This window comes from Chrysochloris asiatica, unplaced genomic scaffold, assembly GCF_000296735.1.
Source record: "Chrysochloris asiatica unplaced genomic scaffold, ChrAsi1.0 scaffold00063, whole genome shotgun sequence".
Classification (NCBI taxonomy): domain Eukaryota; kingdom Metazoa; phylum Chordata; class Mammalia; order Afrosoricida; family Chrysochloridae; genus Chrysochloris; species Chrysochloris asiatica.
In genome coordinates this window covers 15,617,614-15,637,436 of record NW_006408581.1, presented here as the reverse complement: position 1 = coordinate 15,637,436, position 19,823 = coordinate 15,617,614, and the positions used below count along the sequence as shown (strand labels likewise).

The window sequence follows — 19,823 nt, the reverse complement described above, 5'->3', positions numbered from 1 at the left end:
CCTCACTTTCTTGAAAGATTTCAATTTTTATTCCATCAATTCCTGGTGCCTTATTCTTTGCCTATTCCTTCATTGCACCTTGGACTTCCTCCTTCAGTATCATTGGCTCTTGATCATATGCTACCTATAGGAATGGTTGAACATGAACCATTTCCTTTTGGTAGAGTGACTCTGTGTATTCCTTCCATCTTCTCTTTATGCTTTCTGAATCATTCAATAATTTACCCAGAGAATCTTTCAATAATGAAAGTCGAGGCTTGAAATTTTTTTTTTTTCTGTTCTCCCAGCTTGAGAAATTCTGAGTGTGTTTTTCTACTGGGTCTTATTAATTTCTAGGAACTCTTTAAGTACCGAGTAATGGGGCCTTTGTAATATGAGCGGCAAATATTTTTCCAATTTATCTTAAATTTGATTTTGTTAATTTTTTCTATACAGAACTTTTTGTTTCTGGTGTGGCTGAATGTGTCAATATATTCTTTAATGACTTCTTTTAGAGTATCTGTGTTTAGTTTTTTCATTTTACCTCAAGTTCCTTTTCTTGGTTTCTTTTTCACATATTTAGATCTTTGATCTACTTGAAGTTTAACCTGATTCATGGTGAATGTTACAATTCAGCAGCTACCTTCCATCCCCCAGATGGCTAACACCATCATGAGATGAAGAAACCTTGTTTTTCCTCACTCATTTGATATTCTATCTTTATCATATACAAAACTCCCAAAAGTATCTGGTCAATTTTTGTTGTTTTATGCTCTGTTCCAATGATTTTTATGCATAAACCAATATTATAGTGTTTTAGTGTTTAGCAACTGAAATATTTTTCTGGCTATATTCTTGGGATTACATTGAATTAAAATCACCACACATCTATCACTTTTTCATACTATGGTGGACTGTGTGATGCTGTAATGGTGGAAGCTAAGCCACCAGTATTTTAAATAGCAGCAGGGTCACCCAGGGTGGACAGGTTTCAGTGGAGCTGCCAGACTAACACAGACTAGGAAGAAGGAGAGACAGACCACTTCTTAATGGCTAGCCACTGAAAACCTTATGAATAGCGGCAGAACATTGTCAGATATAGTGCCAAGAGTTGAGCCCCTCACGCTGGATGGCACTCAAAATATGACTGGGGAAGAGCTGCTTCCTCAAAGTAGAGTTGACTTTAATGACATGGATGGAGTAAAACTTTTGGGACCTTCATTTGCTGATGTGGTACACTCAAAATGAGAAGTAAAAGCTGCTAATATCCATTAGAAATTGGAATATGAAATGTATGAAGTATGGGTTTAGGAAAATTAGAAGTTGTCAAAAATGAAATGAGACATATGAAGACTGATATATCCTAGGCATTAATGAGCTGAAATGGACTGCTACTGGCCTTTCTGAATCAGGCAATCATGTGGTTTACTATGCAGAATAATTAATAGAAGAGGAGTAGGGTCACATTCATTGTCAAAAAGAAGCATTTCAAGATCTGTTTTGAAGTACAATGCTGTCTGTAATAGGTAATATCTGTAAGACGAAAAGGAAAACCAGTTAATAGCACTATTCAAAGTATGCACCAACCACTAAAGCCACCGGTGATGAAATGGAAGAATTCTACCAATTTCTTCAATCTGAAATTGACCACACCATGAAAATCATTATGCACTGATAATAATTGGTGATTAGAATGTGAAAGTTGGAAACAAGGAAGAAGGATCAGTAGTTGGAAAATATAGTCTTGGTGATAGAACGATGCTGGAGGTTGCAGAATAGAATTTTTTTAAGACCAATGACTCATTCATTGCATATGCCTTTTTTATACAACAAAAATGCTGAAGGACCTCACCAGTTCAGTATCATTAGTCAAAACACAGGCAGGGGCCAAATGTGGAACAAACTATCAATTGCTCATATGTAAGTTCAGGTGAAAGCTGAAGAAAATTAAACCAAGTACATGAGAGCCAAAATATGACCTTGAATATAACTCACATGAATCTAGAGACTGTCTCAAGAACAGATTAAATGAAGTAGAAACTAGTGACCAAAAGAGTTGTGGGATGACATCAAGAACATCATGCATGAAGAAAGCAAAAGGTCACTAAAAAGTCAGGAAAGTAAAGACCAAAATGGATGTAAGAAGAGACTCTGAAACTTGCTCTTGAATGTAGAGAAGCTAAAGCAATTAGAAGAAATGGGGAAGTAAAAGAGATGAACAGAATATTTCAAAAGTCAGCTCCAGAAAACAAAGTCAGTTATTATAATGAAATGTGCAAAGGTCTGGAGTTAGAAAACCAAAAGGGCAGAACACGCTTCAACAGTTCTCAAGCACAATGAACTATAAGAAGTCCAAGCTGCACTCAAGGCATTGGTGAAAAGCAAGGCTCCAGGAACTGACTGAATATAAATGGAAATGCTTCAACAAACTGATGCAGCACTAGAGGCCAAGTGTCCACGCCAAGAAATTTGGAAGACCTGGACAACTGACTGGAAGGTATCTGTATTTGTGCCAACTCAAAAGAAACGTGACCCATTGTGATGTGGAAATCATCTAACAACGTCATTAATATCACATTCAAGTAAAATCTTGTTGAAGATCATTAAAAAATGGTTGCAGCAATACATTGACAGGGAACTGCCAGAAATTCAAGCAGGATTCAGAAGAGGACACAGAACTAGGGATACCATTGCAGATATCAGATGGATCGTGCTGAAAGCAGAGAGAGCCAAAAAGAAATTTACTTGTGCTTTATTGACTATTCAAAGGCAACTGACTGTGTGGATCATGTCAAGCTATGGATAATATTGTAAATAATAGGTGCTGCAGAGCCCTTAACTGTGCTCATGAGGAACCTGTACACAGACCAAGAGGCAGTCATTCAAACAGAGTAAGGGGATACTGAATGGTTTGAAATCAGGAAAGGTGTGTGTCAAGGTGGTATCCTTTTACCATACTTATGCAATCTGTATGTTGAGCATATAATACAAGAAGCCGGATTATGTGAAGAACATGACATCAGGATTGGAGGAAGAGTCATTAACAACCTGAATATGCAGATGCCACAACCTTGATTGCTGGAAGCAAAGAGGATTTGAAGTATTTACTGATGTTTTCAGTATGGATAGCATCTTAATGTAAAGAAAATGAAAACCCTTACAACCAGACCAATAAATAATACCATGATAAAAAAGAAAAGATTACAGTTGTCATTTTGCTTGGATCCACAATCAGTGCTCATGGAAGCAGCAGTCAGGAATTCCACTGACATCTTGCATTGGGCAAATCTGCTATAAAAGATCCCTCTGTAAAAGAACAAAGATGTCACTTTGAGGATTTAGGTGTGCCTGACCCAAGCCATGGTATTTTCAAGTGCCAGAAGACCACAGAAGCACTGGATTTGCATTATGCTATTGGCAAAGAAGATAGAAAGTACAAGGGACTGCAAGAAGAGTGAACAAATCTGTCTTGGAAGAAATATAGCCAGAATGCTCTATGGAAGTCAGGATGGAGAGACTTTGTCTTTTGCACTTTAGACATGATGTCAAAAGGGATCAATCCCTGGAAAGGATATCATGTTTGGTAAAGTTGAGGGTTGAAGATCTCAAAGAGGTGGACTAACACAGTGGCAGCAACAATAGACTCAAACATAACAACAATTGTGAAGATTGTGCAGGACTAGGCAGTATTTTGTTCTGTTGTGCACAGGGGCATTATGAGTCAGAACAAACTCAACAGCATGTAACAGCATCAACCATAAAAACATTTTGATATATTTTTTTATCAATATTTTGGTGTTATTATAATAATGAAGTAATCACAGTTCACAAACTGTTAAATAAGCAATAATGTACGAAAACAGCATGCAAGAACTAGAATATATATTTGTCCCTACACATAAATATTATCTGTCTCCTGAGTTCTCACTCATCTCCCACTTAAGATTCTATTCTCATCATTTTTGCAATATTTGTCCTTTTGTGATCAACTAATCATACTCAGCATAATGTCCTCCAGGTTCATCCATGTTATGAGGCATTCTTTAACATTGCATAATATTCCATTGTGTATGTGCAGCAAGTTTATCCATGCTTCCATTGACGGGCATTTAGGCTGTCTCCATCTTTTTGCTATTGTGAATAGTGCTGTGACGAGCATCGGTACACATATATCTACTCATGTCCTAACTCTTGTTTCTTGTGGGTAAATACCAAGTAAAGGGATTGATGGGTCATAAGGCATTTCTATATCCAACTTTCTGAGGAAGCACCATACTGTTTTCCACAGTGGTTGAATCATTTTACAATCCCACCAACAACGTAGGAGGGTCCCAGTCTCTTCACATCCTTGCCAGCATTTGTTGTTTTCTGTTTTTCTGTTAATGTTGGAGTGAGACAATATTTCATTGTTGTTTTGATCTGCAGCTCTCTAATGGCTGAACATTTCTTCCTATGTTTGTTGGCTGCTTGAATGTTTTCCTTGGTGAAGTGTCTGTTCATGTCTTTTGCCCATTTTTAAATTGGGTTGTTTGTCTTTTTCTTGCAGAGGTGTGGTAGTTTTCTATAAATTTTAGAGGTTAGTTACTTGTCTGATATGTTGCAAAAAAGTTTTTTCACAGTCTGTGGGCTCTTTTACTCTTTTGGCTAAATCTTTTGATACACATAAGTGCTTGATTTTCCCAGTCACCTATTTTGTCTTTTATTGCTTGCTTTTAGTAATGTTTGACAGTGTATTTATGCCGTATATCAGAGCCCCTAAATTTGTACTTATTTTTTCACTGATGATCTTTATAGTTCTAGGTTTTTAGGCTTGAGTTTTTTATTCGACTTTGCTACCTTTTGATTTTGCTTTCTCCTGTTCTTTTCTAACTGACCTGTAGGTGCTTTTGGAGTACAGTGTAATGATTTATAAATATGGTTCACAACAGAACAGAGAGTTAGATTAGGTCCACAGAAAAGGAACCCATGACATAAAAAAGGTGAAGTATCAAGAGTTGAACTGAATTCCTTCTGTTACATTATATCTATTGTTCAAAAATCATGCTTCCTATTTGGACCTTGACTGTCTTAAGGACATTTTTTCCTTTGCTCATTAATAGAAAGACTATATATCCTTCTCTCCCATATTACTTAAGATGTTCTAGCATTCTACCATGTTGTTTGCTGGGATCAATTTTGTACCAACTGCGTTGGGGACAGAGGCACAGCTGTTATACTGACATTTCTTTTTATTGCACATCTTGGCAAGTTCCACCACATCTTGCATCCTGTTTTTATTCCTGTCCTTTTGGTTTTGGTGGCTTATAATCTAGTAAATATTTGAGAGACGGTTTTGTGGAAAAAAGTATTGTGCTTTTCTTTGGAATTTTGATACTTTCTTTCTCCTAAAATCAAATATCTGCCAAGATGATTCTTATTTCTTTGTAGGATTTTTTATTCCTCTCTGTAATATTCAATATTGTTAGCTTTTCCCTTTTAATTTCAATTATTTATAAGTTTTAGATATTACTCATACCCTTTTGCTGTCATATTTGCGTATTAACTTCATAATTTTGATTTGAACAATTTTTAAAAATTTCACAAATTCTTCTTTTGTTCACTGATTTTTGTTTTATGGAAATACTACTTTCTCCAATATTTTTCAAGGCACGAATTTTAATACTTTGTAAGCTCTTTTTCCCCTCTCCACCCGTCTGGGGACGGGGATCAGTTTTTCTGTTTACTGTGGGTTTTTTTTTTTTTTCCCTTTTGTACTATTCATTTTCTTTGAGTGCCCTATGACTCTTGGCTGTGTGTTTTAATTTATGAATGAAGGATTGGCTTACAAGTATTTGCTGCTGTTAATGGGCCATTCATCTTAATGTGATGGCTGAGTAGGATGTGGGTACACATGAACAAGATCATCTCTATAGAAGTTTCAAGCATCCTTCTAGGCAGCAAGCAATAGCATCCTTCTTCAAAATGGACAAAATTTGTTTTACTCTAGAGTCCTTTCCTGGTGGCCATTACAGCATACTCCTGGACTCCTGGTAGTTGTCCTATGAATTTACAGTCATTTCCTAAAACATTTTTTAAATTCCTTTTTTTTTTTTTTTGCTCATTACAAATTTCAAGTACTATAAAAGTACCATGCCCCACCCCCAACTCTTCTGCTTTTATTACTTGTGTAGACCTTTTTATACCATCCTGTAAAATGGCCTTATATGTAATAATATACATTCATTCTGACATGCTTTTACACTAATTTTCAAAAAGATACAGTATGTTATAATTCCAGTATATCAAATACTCAAAAATTTTACAATAATTAGAAGAGTGAAGGAACCAGTCATTAGACTGAACAAAAGTAGAATTACTTCTGAAGCTTAGGCCAAAACTAAAACAAGACAAAAGGACAACACAAAACCATACTGCAGTACAGTAATACTTCTTCACAATGGACAAGGCTGGCATTTGTTATTCTAGGGGCCAAGACATTCTTATAATGATGACTGATGATGACAGCACCAAACAATTTCTAGGAGTGAGAGAAATTGCTTTCTTGGTCATTTAATATTAACTATTTGCATAGCGTGGTGGCATATTAAAACAGCGCAACTGTAGTGCAGCTGCTCAATAGTATTGCATAGTTGATGCCAATAAATTACTGAAAGTTGTAAACTCCACAAAGATGTTGGCAAGGGGACACACAGATGGCATTTCTTGATGAAAATAGCTCTGACAAGTATAATGCAAACTATGTGTTCCACTTGAGGTTAGTTAAATGTAAGTGATTTTACATAGAACTAACAGACACAAGCCAGATAATTTTGTGTTTTTCCTACTTGAGGTAACACAAGATTTTTTTTAAAAAAACAAAAAACCAACTTTGTCTTTGAACTAAATTCATAATTTGGATATTTAATTTCCTATAAAAGGAAATTTAAAAAATAATGTGGAAAATTTCAAGGTTATAGAAAAGTAGAGAGCCTAGCATGTTGACCATGATTAATTTGACAAGTTAGAGAACCTTGACGAAGACAACCTCCAACTTCAATTGCTAAACTTCTATGAAGATCACCATTTTGCCAGTATATATATTTTTAAATAATTGAGCTATGATTCATATACCACATGCTTTACTCATTTGGAGGACACAATCCTATCACTCTGAGTTACGTTCACAGGGCTGTATCAGCAGGGTCTGCGTTACCCACTGCAGTAACGCCTGGTGTCACCCGATGGACCGTCTCTGCTCTCAGCCCAGAGAAAATCCTTAGGAATGCTCATCACCAATTGTATGCATAGAATAACACATGAAAATATAGTGGTAAGTGGCTTCCTGTAATATTTTTTAGATTATGTGAATACCAACAACAAATGGCTTTATAAAATCTTTCTATATTGAATTACATTATTAATAACTCAGCTGAAGACTTTTGAGTTTCCTTTCTTTTTCCTTTAATTTCTACTTCATTCACTGAAAAGTTATTGATATAGGTTGACAAATCCTAATTATCACAACATTATAGCAATCCCCTCGAAAATCAGACAAAATCAGTGACTATAAATACACTAGTGTGCGCTTCTAGTGCGTCAAAGTGTAACTTGGTAATACCACCAGCTCTGACTGGAGCACAGTAGAAGTTTCAAAAGCGAATAAGCCTAGGGCATTAGCCTTGTAGGTATACTGATGTATGCAAGCTGGATTTAGGGAAAATACGTTTGTTGTTACAAGTGACTACAGGATTATTTTTATAAAAAATAATACATTTCTGCTGAAACACTGCACACACATTTTAGAGATTGTCATTTTGGTCTCACCCCCTTTGGCAGTGTCATCTGGTGTGGCCCACACCCTATGTGTGCTTCCACTGATTGTTGTCGCTGTGTGCCATCAGGCAGGTTCGGACTCATAGCGGTTGTAATGGACAGAGTGAAACTGCCCCAAAGGGTATTCTCCACCACAGTCTGGAAGACAGCAGATCATTGGATCTTTTCTCCTCTGGAACTGCTGGGTAAATTCAAACCATTGCCTTTACAGTTAGCAGCTGAGTGCTTACTATCTGTGCCAGCAGGGATCCTTTAAACCATATAAACACAGCCAATATTGGAACATTTTCACTATTTCAAGAAATGAGGCAGCTTTCAGCTGTCTTCCTCACCTTGCTTCTTCCCTTTCCCAGCTGTAAGCAATTATTAATCTACTTTCTACCTCTATAGATTACCCGACTCTGGATATAGCCTATAAAATGTGGCCTTTTGTATCGGGTTTCTTTCATTTAGATTAATGCTTTCAAGGTTTATCCATGTTGTAGTAAGCATTATTGAGACTTTCTGCTCCCACAAAGAGTTATAGCCACAGAAACCCTATGCAGTCAGAACCAATTCGTTGGTACTTAGCAACAATATACATTTGTGTGGATATACACATTTTATTTATTCATTAGTCTGTTGATGGGTATTAGGTCTGTTTCCACTTTTTGGCTATTATGAATAATGTTGATGTAAACATCTGTGTATACATTTTTTGTTAATATATGCTGTCTTCTTTACTTTTTAATGTTTACAGTTCCTGTTTTATTTTCATTGGGTCACACACACATTATTTAAAAAGCCCCACACACAACTCACAAAATACCTAAACATCAAGCATTAGAAGGGCATAAAACATGGGGTTTAACAGACTAATAGAATATCCTAGTAACTGTAGAAGATGTGTAACTAAAAGAGGGAGTAATTAAATCTTTCATTTCCATAACAGAGGATCCCAGGACCATCAAGAAGGAAGAGCATGAGTGGAGCTTGAGATCCTACCTTCAAAAGCAGAAACAACAGAGATGGTGGCAGAGACGTTGGCATGGAGACAGAGCAACTGTGAACTCTAGGCCCAGAGACTAAGAAAGACTGTGTACCTGCAGGCAGGAAGCTGGTTTGCAAAATGTGCCTTCTGGACATTCAAATGAATATATATTTTTGTTTCATAAATGTACATCAATTATATTTGCTTTGTTGATTTGTGAAAAACAAGATGTAAAAGGGAAGCCACAGGGAGAAAGCTGGGTAACTGTTGTTGAGGAAGGGGATGGTAATCATTGAGAGGAAACAAATGTATGACTGATTGGAAGTAAAGCTGATGATCTTGCCTATTAACCGTCACTCCATTCACAAAAAAAGGTAAACAACAACAACATTAAACATTATATCATTATTTTAAAAACAGAATATCTTAAACTTCTGAACAAAACAGTACTAATCAAGTATTAAAAATTCTTTTGTTCAAAAAAGAAAAGTGTTTTGGTATTTTTGTTTTTAAGGTTTGAAAATGAAAGGAAAACTCTGGGGACAAAGCCTCTTGTGCTGCCTGAAGCAGGGCCATACTTCTCTCCTTAAAGGCCTTTGGAAAATGCAGAGGCCAGCATTTCCACCCTAGGGCCATCTGAAAGAAGGCACCTTTCCTGGGATGACCTTCCCATTCTCAGTGTAGGCATCTCTCTTGAGCTTGCCTGTCACCAGCTACTCCAGCACCAGTGCCTTGACCTGGGTATCCAGCTTCTGCATTTCACCTTCTTTGAAGCACAGGTGAGAAAGAGCCCTCTATCCCGAGCCTGCGCTGTAGCAGTGCGATTTTACCAGTCAAGGCCTGTACACCTTCTCCAGGCTCTGTTGCTGCTGTTGAGTGTGGAAACAGCCCTGGATCCCTTGTACCTACTAAAGGTCTCATCAAAACATCCACAGAGACCTAGTCTCTTGTTGGCTAGGGCCAGCCCCTGCTCAGTGACGTAGGTTACCTTCACCCTGACTTCAGTAGCTAAATCCTTGGTGATGGAAAATCCTAACCTGATGTAGATGATGTCACCTGCCAATACAGGGGCTCCTGTAGCAGTCAGAATTTATCATTGCTCATCAAATATGTGGTCCATAAGTCACATCTTCAGTGCATATTGGCACCAAATTATAGAGGTACTCAAAGCTTGAATAGTTGTAGCCAATGATATAATGCATCTTCCATCCACCAAAGAGAGAGAAATAGGGCCGGATTTCCAAGATCTCCAGAGTCATTCAAAGTAAGGAGGTACCTGGTGGAAACACTATCAATCTTACCCCAGTACTAAACATCTGGGCAGTGGCAGGGAGGATGGTCTTAAAAGAATGGATGAAAAAGATTCCACTATCTGGCTGTTTCTGGTACTCATAGGTTGACAAAGGCCCCTTGGCACACAGTACTTATGTGCTTCAAGTCCGTATTTTCTTCCATAGCTATATTCATTACCCTAGTGAGAGTCCTTGATGACACAAGTCATGCTGGAAATTGTCCAGAAAGGCTGCTGTTCACATAGTGTGCTTTAAGAGGATCTTGACAATGACCAGGGATGTTTCTGAGGCCCAGAGTGCAGGAGGTCCCTGGACTGTATGAGAATCTCCAGCTTGGTGCAGAACTCCACATTTCAGAAGGCAAGCTTCACATGCATGGTTTGTTGTTGTTGTTAGGTGCCATCGAGTAGGTGCCGACTCATAGCAACCTTATGCACAGCAGAATGAAACACTGTCTGATCCTGGGCCAACCTCACTATTATTGCCACGCTTTAATCCATTGATGCTACCACTTGGCCAATCCATTTCGTTGGGGGTCTTCCTCTTTTTCTCTGACCCTCCACCTTACCAAACATGAGATCCTTTTCCAGTGATTTATCTCTCCTGACAACATGTCTGAAGTATGAGAGACTAAGTTTGGCCATCTTGGTCTCCAAGGAGCACTCTGGCTGCACTTCTTCCAACACAGATCTGTTGGTTATATGGGCAGCCCATGGCACTTTCAATATTTTCCTCCAACACCATAACTCAAAAGCATCTATTTTTCTATGGTCTTCCTTATTCACTGTCCAACTTTCACATGTATATGAGGTTACTGAAAGTACATGGCTTGGGTTAGGCGCATCTTAGTCCTCAAGCTGACATCTTTGCTTTTCAACACTTTAAAAAGGTCTTGTGTCCCCAGCCGATCTCCTCCCTCCCTGCCTTTCTCGGATGGCGGCTGTTTATGCTGGACGTGTGGCCAGAGATGGGTAAGGATCACGTGGAACCTTGGCAACCTAAGACAGAGACATTGCCATGCTGCAATGAGTTTTGATGACGGGTAAGACTGAGGAATTCACACTGACAGCCTAAGACAGGCAGCATCCCTTAAACAAACAATAAATAAGGGGGAATCTGATGCAGACCATGCAGACCCGGTCAGGAGGTCAAGACCCTGTGGGCCCAAGCGTTGCTGACCGTCCAAACCATAGGCTCTGAGGATCAGACTTTAGCCACCTAGTAGACATAGCAAACTGTCCCTCATCTGATTATTCAGTAATGCTTGTTAGTAATCTCATACATGAGCCCTGGATATCCACAGACAAATGTAAAAACCTTCCCTAAAAGCCGAGACTGTAAATTCCAAAAAGGCAAGTTCCCCCCGACCCAACAAAAAAAAAGCTAAAGAGGATAGAGAGAAACACTGTTAACTGATGATATATGGAGGGGATAATAATCAATGTAATGAAACAAGCTATATGAATGGTTGAATGTGAAGCTGATGATATGCCCTGTAAACTTTCACTCAATCCAAAATAAAAACATTTAATAAAAAAAAAAAGGTTTTGTGCAACAGATTTGCCTAATGCAATATGTCATTTGATTTCTTGACTGTTGCTTCCGTGAGTGTTCATAGTTGATCCAAGAAGAATGAAGTCCTTGACAACTTCAATCTTTTCTCTGTTGATAAGAATATTATTGGTCCAGTGGTAAGGATTTTTGTTTTCTTTACAATGAGATATAATCCATACTGAAGGTTGTGTTCTTTGATCTTCATCAGTAAATGTTTTAAGTCCTCTTCATTTTCAGCAAGCAATGTTGTATCATCTGCATATCGCAGGTTGTTAATGAGTCTTCCTCCAATCCTGATGCCACCTTTTTCTTCATATAACTCAGCTTCTTGGATTATTTGCTCAGCATACAGGTTGAATAAGTATGGTGAAAGAATACAACCCTGTCGTACACCTTTCTGTATTTTAAACCATCCAGTGTTCCCATGCTCTGTTTGAACAATTGCCTCTTGGTCCAGGTACAGATTTCTCATGAGCACAATTAAGTGTTCTGGAATACTCATACTTCGCAACGTTGTCCATAGCTTGTCATGATCCGCACAATCGAAAGCCTTTGTGTAGTCAATAAAGCACAGGTAAACATCTTTCTGATATTCTCTGTTTCCAGCCAAGATTCATCAGATATCAGCAATGATATCCCTCATTCCACGTCCTCTTCTGAATCCAGGTCGAATCTCTGCAAGTTCTCTGTCTATGTATGATTGTAGCCATTTCTATATTACCTTTAGCAAAACTTTACTCGCATGGGATATCAAAGATATTGCCTGATGATTTCCGCATTCCGTTGGGTCACCTCTCTTTGGAATGGGCACAGATATGGATGTCTTCCAATCAGTCGGCCAGATAGTTGTCTTCCAAATTTCTTGGCACAGATGAATGAGTGCCTCCTGTGCAGCCTCACTTTCTTGAAAGATTTCAATTTTTGTTCCTTCACTTCCTGGTGCTTTATTCTTTGCCAATTCCTTCAATGGACCTTGGGCTTCTTCCTTCAGTATCATTGGTTCTTGATCACATGCATGGTTAGGAGAGTAAAAATAATGGCTCCCTTCAAATACTATAAACTGTTTCTCTGATTGGGTGATCTGTGTTGGGTACAGTTGAAGGAGGTGGGTATAGACTGCTTTCAAATGACTGAAATCTTGGCCGCAGGTTCAAGAGCAAATGAGAGGTTGGCCATGAAGAATCTCTTACTTTTACCTTGAAATTTGGCCTTTCTTAGTTCCAGCTTGTTTTCTTCCTCATCTTCTCCCTTGCCCTGCATGCCAAGGTGTGCCAGCTACAGAGTAGCCACCAGGTGCACCAAGACCATTTTGGCTGTTACCTTGGCCAGGTGGCTGCTTAGGTCAACTGTATGCTTTGCTTCCTTACAGACTCTCAGCAAGACTTCAGTACTCTTGGGCATATGTACTTTAACAGTAGAATTGCTTGGCTATACGGTAACCTATATGGTGAAGGTGTGCTGTGGTTCCGACTCAGAGTGACCCTGTATAGGGTTTATAAGGCTGTAAATCTTTACGGGGCAGAAAGTCTCATCTTTCTCCCACTGAATGGCTGGTAGTTTCAAACTGCTGACCCTGAGGTTAGCAGCCTAACTTGTAACTACTACGCTACCAGAGTTCTGGTGTGGTGCTGTGTGTTAAAGCACTGGAATGCAAAGTTGGTTTGAACTGCAAGGTTGGCGGTTCAAGCTCACCAGCTGCTCCTTGGAAACCTTATAAGGGTCGCTGTGGGTAGAACAACCTTGACAGCACTTGGCAACAGCAACAACAACAAGTCATTTGAGGTACTGCCACAGTTTGCCAATAGTGTTTTATTTATTACCACTTTTCCCTTCTGAAATACTTTTAAGCATATTGCAGACGTAAGATCATTAGGAGCATGGTGACTCTGTACGGTAAGCACTGGACTGCAAACCACAAGGTCAGTGGTTCACATCTACCAGCCACTCTGCAGAAGAAAGATGAGGCTTTTTGCTTCCACAAAGATGTGTAGCCTTGGAAACCCAATACAGGATTCCTGTGAGCTGAAACTGACTTGACAGCACTTACAACAATAATACTTCAGTAGTGATTTTCAATGGAGTCTTGCTATGGAGCTGTAGTATAAGCACTGGTGGAACAACAAGGTCAGCAGTTCAACGTCACCAGCAGCTCCTTGGAAACCCTGTACAAGGTCACTATAAGTCAGAACAGACTCCACGACATTCAACAACAGCAACAACAAGGATTTTTTAAATAGGTCTAGATTTAACAAAATACCAAAAGGTTGCTATCATATCTAACATAATGAAAAATAATTTAAAAGAGAATTTAAATGTAATTCAAAGCTATCCTCTGTTAAGTACTCAATAAGAATTTAAGAATTGTTTCAGCACAGCTTGATACTCAACATGCTTTTAAAGAAGTGTAATTGTATCTTGAATGCCATCACCACTACACTATAAATGACAGGGAAGAAAGATTTTGTAAGGCAAAATTGTTAGAAAACCCTATGGTGCAGTTTCACTCTGTGACAAATGGAATGACCATGAGTTAGAATCCACTTGAAGATAATGGCTTTAGCATTCCCATCTAAATACTTGCTCCCATTTTTAGGCCAACCCCACCCTTTGCCTTAGGGGGCGTATATAAAGTTCTTAGCTCTGGAGGGAGGAAGAGATAGGCTAGGAATGAACAAAAACGAATATTTCTAGTCTGGAGTTCCTGGATGGTATAAACTGTGTAGGCACTCTCAGTTACTAACTGGAAGTTAGGCAATTTGAATCCACCCAGAAGAGTCTTTGAAAAAAAAAAAATAGAGTCCAAAGAGTATAACCTAAAAGGAATTCAAATATTTCATGTAACTCAAGAAAGCTAGTATAACAATGGGGCTCTGGATGGTGCAGAGGGTTAAGCTTTTCACTAGCTGAAAGGCTGGCAGTTCGAACTCACCCAGAGCAATCTCCTAAGATAGGCCTGGCTATCTGATTCTGAAAGCTCACGACCTTGAAAATCCTATGGAGCAGTTCTACTCAGCACATGTGGAGTTGCCGTGAGCTGGAATTAATTTGACAGCAGCTAACACACATTCTACATTATGGACAAAATGGGATCAGTTTCTGCTACTGTCAAATGGATATAAGAACACTGGATGGCTGTTATAAATGAAATATATGCATGTAAAAAGCACTCTGTAACTATAAAATAATATACAAATATGAACAAATCTTATTTACTGAAAGGACTAAGTCTGGGGGAAAAGCTTCATTTCTTCTTATTTCTAGAATGCAAAAACAAAAGGCCACTTCCTTTATGATGGAGGGATATTTTAAAACTACTTTTCTCTAATTCTTTGTTCCCATATATATTTAGTTGAAGGTGATCTACAACCAATCCCCTTCTAGTGTAGTATATCACAACTGATCGGAAAGTATTTTAAACATTTAGACAGAAAGAAGTTGCAAAAGTTGGTCAAGATTTATTAGTACTGTAATGGTTTGACTCTGTCATACTTAGAAGTATGTAAAAGCTCAACATCTGCAATGAATATTTTTTGCAATATTTTCACTCCTTGCATTTTCTTAGACCTGAATGTGGAAAAAAATTCTGAAATTTTTACATGGAAAATAAGGCTTATATGTCTTTTTTTAAAGTATTCGTTTATCTCCAGCAAATAGAAAATAAAAAAATTTTAACTAGAAGAGAACCACTATGATGAGAACTATATGAGAAGTAATCATATCTTCATTAAAAAAAGTAACATACCCACACAGTGGTTCTTAATAATGCTGACTACAAAGTTCAACTACATAGTTATATTAAAAACAATATGAAAAAAGGTATTAAGAAAATCGCAAAACAGTTAAGCACAAACCAAAAAGAATGACACATACAGAACTATGTAATTTGCTTGGAACCTTCACGAAGTAGATTGCCTAAGGGGCACTTGTGATGCTGAGATGTCCCTGAAACCTTCTGAGAAATCACAATGAACATACAAGTTAGAATCCTGGAACAGCCACATACCATAAGAGAATGATGATTATACTGTGACTTCACTTTTAAGAAACCTAGCTAACTGCTGGCTTTGTTTTCTTTCCATTAAAGTGACATACAATGTTGTAAGAGATAAGCTATTTGGGATCATGAAGTTAGTCCAACATTCAGGCGAGTGTGGAGCCTTGCATGTTCTGGGTACTCAGTGAGGGTGGATCCATTAATTCTGGTTAAACACCAACTGAAATGCTGTGAGTCCTGAGAGATTATTGCCAAAAACAATGAATAAGAGAGTAAAAGACACCCCAGATCTTAGGAATAATGTCTTATACTCCACAAATACATATTACCCTTTATAGTCCAATACTTTTATCCGAGGCTACGGCTACCATAGCTAGGATATTAGAGTAGCAAGCTCTATTGCACACAAACCTTTCATACATGACTTCTCTAAAAATTCATTTCTTGGCCTAGGAGATCTTTTGCGTGTTTTCAGTTAAAATGATAAAGAGTTATCTGAATGAAACTTATTTTTTGAGGGAAGGGGATATGGATATACTAAATGGTAGTTTCTAAAGCTTGCTATTTGACTAAATTATACAGCTTCTAGAACTATTAGTAAGGACCTGTAAAGATCAGGATTATGTGCTAATTACTGGGCTAGAGGCTAAGCTACAAAGTGGAAACAGGTACTCAATTGGACAAGATTGATGTACTATTATATTATGGATATATATATTAACACTAATAGAAATATTTAAAAATTGGTAAAGAGGTAGAAAAAAAGGTAAGTTTCACTTTGTCAAGTTAGGAAGTTTTTTAGAGAATACACATTTAAATCAACACATTTAAGGCAGGATCTCCCTAAAGTCTTACCATCAAACCTACAAACTTAACTTTCAGCTTAATATCCTCTTTCTTTCTCTTCTTTACAATGGAAAAGGTGTCTTTTCTATTTAAAACAAAATCCCATTGGTGTGCTGTGGATACTTTCCCTTCTCAATACTGGTCTCTTTTGTACTTTCAATGTCTCTCTCTACTTCCTTCCTTATCACCATTTAAAGGGAAAATCATTTAAATTGGCAAAAGTCCTTGATCTCATCATCATTCCTGGTTCTATCCATATTCTCTTATTCAAATCATTTAAAAGTTACCTATTTTTCTTCTGACTACTTTTCAACCTCTACCCATTCAACAGTTTGCTGCAACTGCTACTTAGTTCTATGGAAACTCCTCCAGCATCTTGTTAAATCCAAATGACTTTTTAAATTTTTTTTTTTTTAAGCTTTGTTTGGTCTGACATCTTGATCGCAACTGGAGGACAATTCCCTCACTTCTGAATGGTTCTTCCTGGCTTCTATGAACCTACTCGCTGATGTTTCTGCCATCTCTCTGAGCACCAATGATTCTTCTTTGTGTAAGCACTTTATTTCTTTGCTCATCCCTTAAATGCTGTTGTTGATTTTAAAGATTCTGCCATAGGACTTTTTCTGTTTCCACTCTATATACTTTCATGATGTAAATTACCATCTTTCCACTGACAATGTTTGGGTGTCTCATCTTTAGCCCAGTTCATTTTGTTGGCCTCCAAAACATACATTTTAAATAATTTACTGAATACATCCTGCTTGGGTATTTTCTGGAGCTTTTCTTCCCCAAACCTATTCCTCCTATGTATTTTGTGGCATCACTGAAGACGTAGGAACACAAGCCAACACCTTGAAATAATTTCTCATTCAGCTTCTCCTCATCATTTCCAACTTCCAAGCAGTCACCAGGCCCGGTGAGGTGGCCTATTAACTAGCTTTCAAATTGGCATATTTTTATAGGATCCCATCATCACAAGTCTAGTTCAGGATACAGCTATTGCTCACTGAACGACTTCAATAGCTTCTTAAGTGGAGTTATTACCCATGGTCTTGCTCTTCTTCAGTCTATTTCCCACAGTGCAGCCAGTGATTGGTCTATCAGCATACCTACCTACTATCTATACTTTCCTCTTTTTCTTGCTAAAAGAAAATCAAAACATTTAACAAAACACAAAATAGAACACATAGTAATAATAAACCAAATATCTGCAATCTTGCCATCCTTAAGAGAAAATAACCTTTTGGAGATGACTTTCCTAAAATAGCAATCTAATTAAGTCATTTCTCTGCTTAAAATCCATATAGGCTTGCATTAGTTCCCTATGGCTGCTATAACATACAAACATATTGTTCTTAGGTTCCACTGAGTTGGTTCCAATTCATAGCGATGCAATGCACAACAGAATGAAATACTACCCAGTTCTGTGCTATACTCACAACTGATGCTATATTTGAGCTCACTGTTTTAGCCACTGTGTCAATCCATCTCTTTGGGGGGATGAGGGGGGTCTTCCTCTTTTTTGCTGACCCTCCACTTTATCAAGCATGATGTTTTCCTCCAGGGACTAGTCCCCCTTAATCCACATATCTAAAGTACAAGAGACAAAGTCTCATCATTCTCACTACCTAGGAGCATGCTAACTGTTCTTCTAAGACAGATTTGTTTGTTCTTCTGGCAGTCATGGAATGAATATTCAATATTCTTCGCCAACACCACAATTCAAATGAATTGTTTATTCTATGCTCTTCCTTAATCCTTGCCCAACTTCCATAGGCATATGAAATCATTGAAAATATCATGGCTTCAGTCAGTCCTCAAAGTGAGTTCTTTGCTCTTGAACACTTTAAAGAAGCCTTTTGTAGCAGATTTTCATAATGTAATACGTTTGACTTCCTGATTGCAGCTTTCATGAGTGTTAATTGTGGATCCAAGCAAAACAAACCGAAGTCTTTGACAACTTCAATCTTCTCTCCATTTATCATGTTACTTATTAGTTCACTTGTGAGAGTTTTCCTTTTTTTACACTGAGGTGCAATCCACATAAAAGACTGTAGTCTTTGATCTTCACTGTAAGTATTTCAAGTTCTCTTCCCTTCCAGCAAGCAAGGTTGTGTCATATGCAGCTCACAGGTTGTTATGCATGTCACACAAGCAGAGGCACTGGCTGCCATTGTTCTAAGGGATTTTTTAAAACAGTATTTTGTTATATTTTAGATGAAACATTACATAACAAATTAGGTTCCCTTTAATAATTTTTATACAAATTGTTCCATGCCATCAGTTACTATTTTTACAATGTTATCGGTGTTCTCATTATTTACTCTCTGCTTGCATGACATGCATAAAAATGCATAAACACCTTATTAACATGGTAGCTTAAAACAACAAAAATGAATTATCTCAGGTTCCTTTGGAAGGCTCTCGGGAATAGTCTTGCTTTGCCTCTTTCAGCTGCTGGTATTTCCCAGCAACCACTGGTATTCTTTGGCCAGTAGCTTTATCCCCCTATCTCTGCCTCCTTTCTGTCTATATCTTCTTTACGTCTCATCAGGTTACTCTCTTCTTTTAAGTTACAGATTTAGGCCCACCCTTATCCTACTTAATGATCTCATCTTAACTAATTCCAAATAAGGCCACATTCTGAGGTTCCAGGTGGAAATATATTTTGGAAGGATACTATTCAACTGACTATAGACTTCCTACTGTCTAAATGTCTGAAAAGATTCTTCATGACCTTGTCTTTGCATACCTCTCTGGACTTATGTATGCCAAGCAAGCAGAGGAATGGATTGCCTTTGTTCTGGAGTATCTTTTTTTTTTTTTTAAACTTTTTATTGTGAATTGAGTGAAGGTTTACAGAGCAGATCATCAGTTTCACAATCAATAAATCAAATACTTTGCTTCATTGTACGGTTGCAATCCCCTCTATGCACCAACAGTTAACAGCATTGACCTCTATTCACTGCAATTGCTGCATTCTTCCCCGTGTCTCCTGCCACCTCCATCTTTCCTCTGCCAACCTCCCCCGGTTATATATTGCCTGCCCCACCACCCATGTCAACACGCGTCTATCCTCTAGCACATGCATACATATATATATAATTTGTTGTTGTTGTTTAGTGCCGTTGAGTCGATATCGACCCATAGCGACCCTGTGTAGGGTTTCCAAAGAGCAGCTGGTGAGCTTGAACTGCCGACCTTGCAGTTCAAATGGCTTTGCAGTCTGGTGCATTAACCTACAGCGCCACACCCAGGGCACTCTCTCTCTCTCTATATATATATATGTTGTTGTTGTTGTTAAGTGCCGTCGAGTCAGTTCCGACCCATAGCGACCCTGTACAGGGTTTCCGAGGGTGTAAATCTTTACGGGAGT

General features: G+C 38.1%; 1 protein-coding gene and 1 pseudogene across 1 annotated transcript in view; both read right to left on the bottom strand.

The window, feature by feature from the left end:
* PIBF1 (progesterone immunomodulatory binding factor 1) overlaps nucleotides 1-19,823 on the bottom strand; it is a 310,762-nt gene that overhangs the window by 4,340 nt on the left and 286,599 nt on the right. The window lies entirely within an intron of this gene.
* On the bottom strand, nucleotides 9,855-13,008 carry LOC102836842 (annotated as a pseudogene).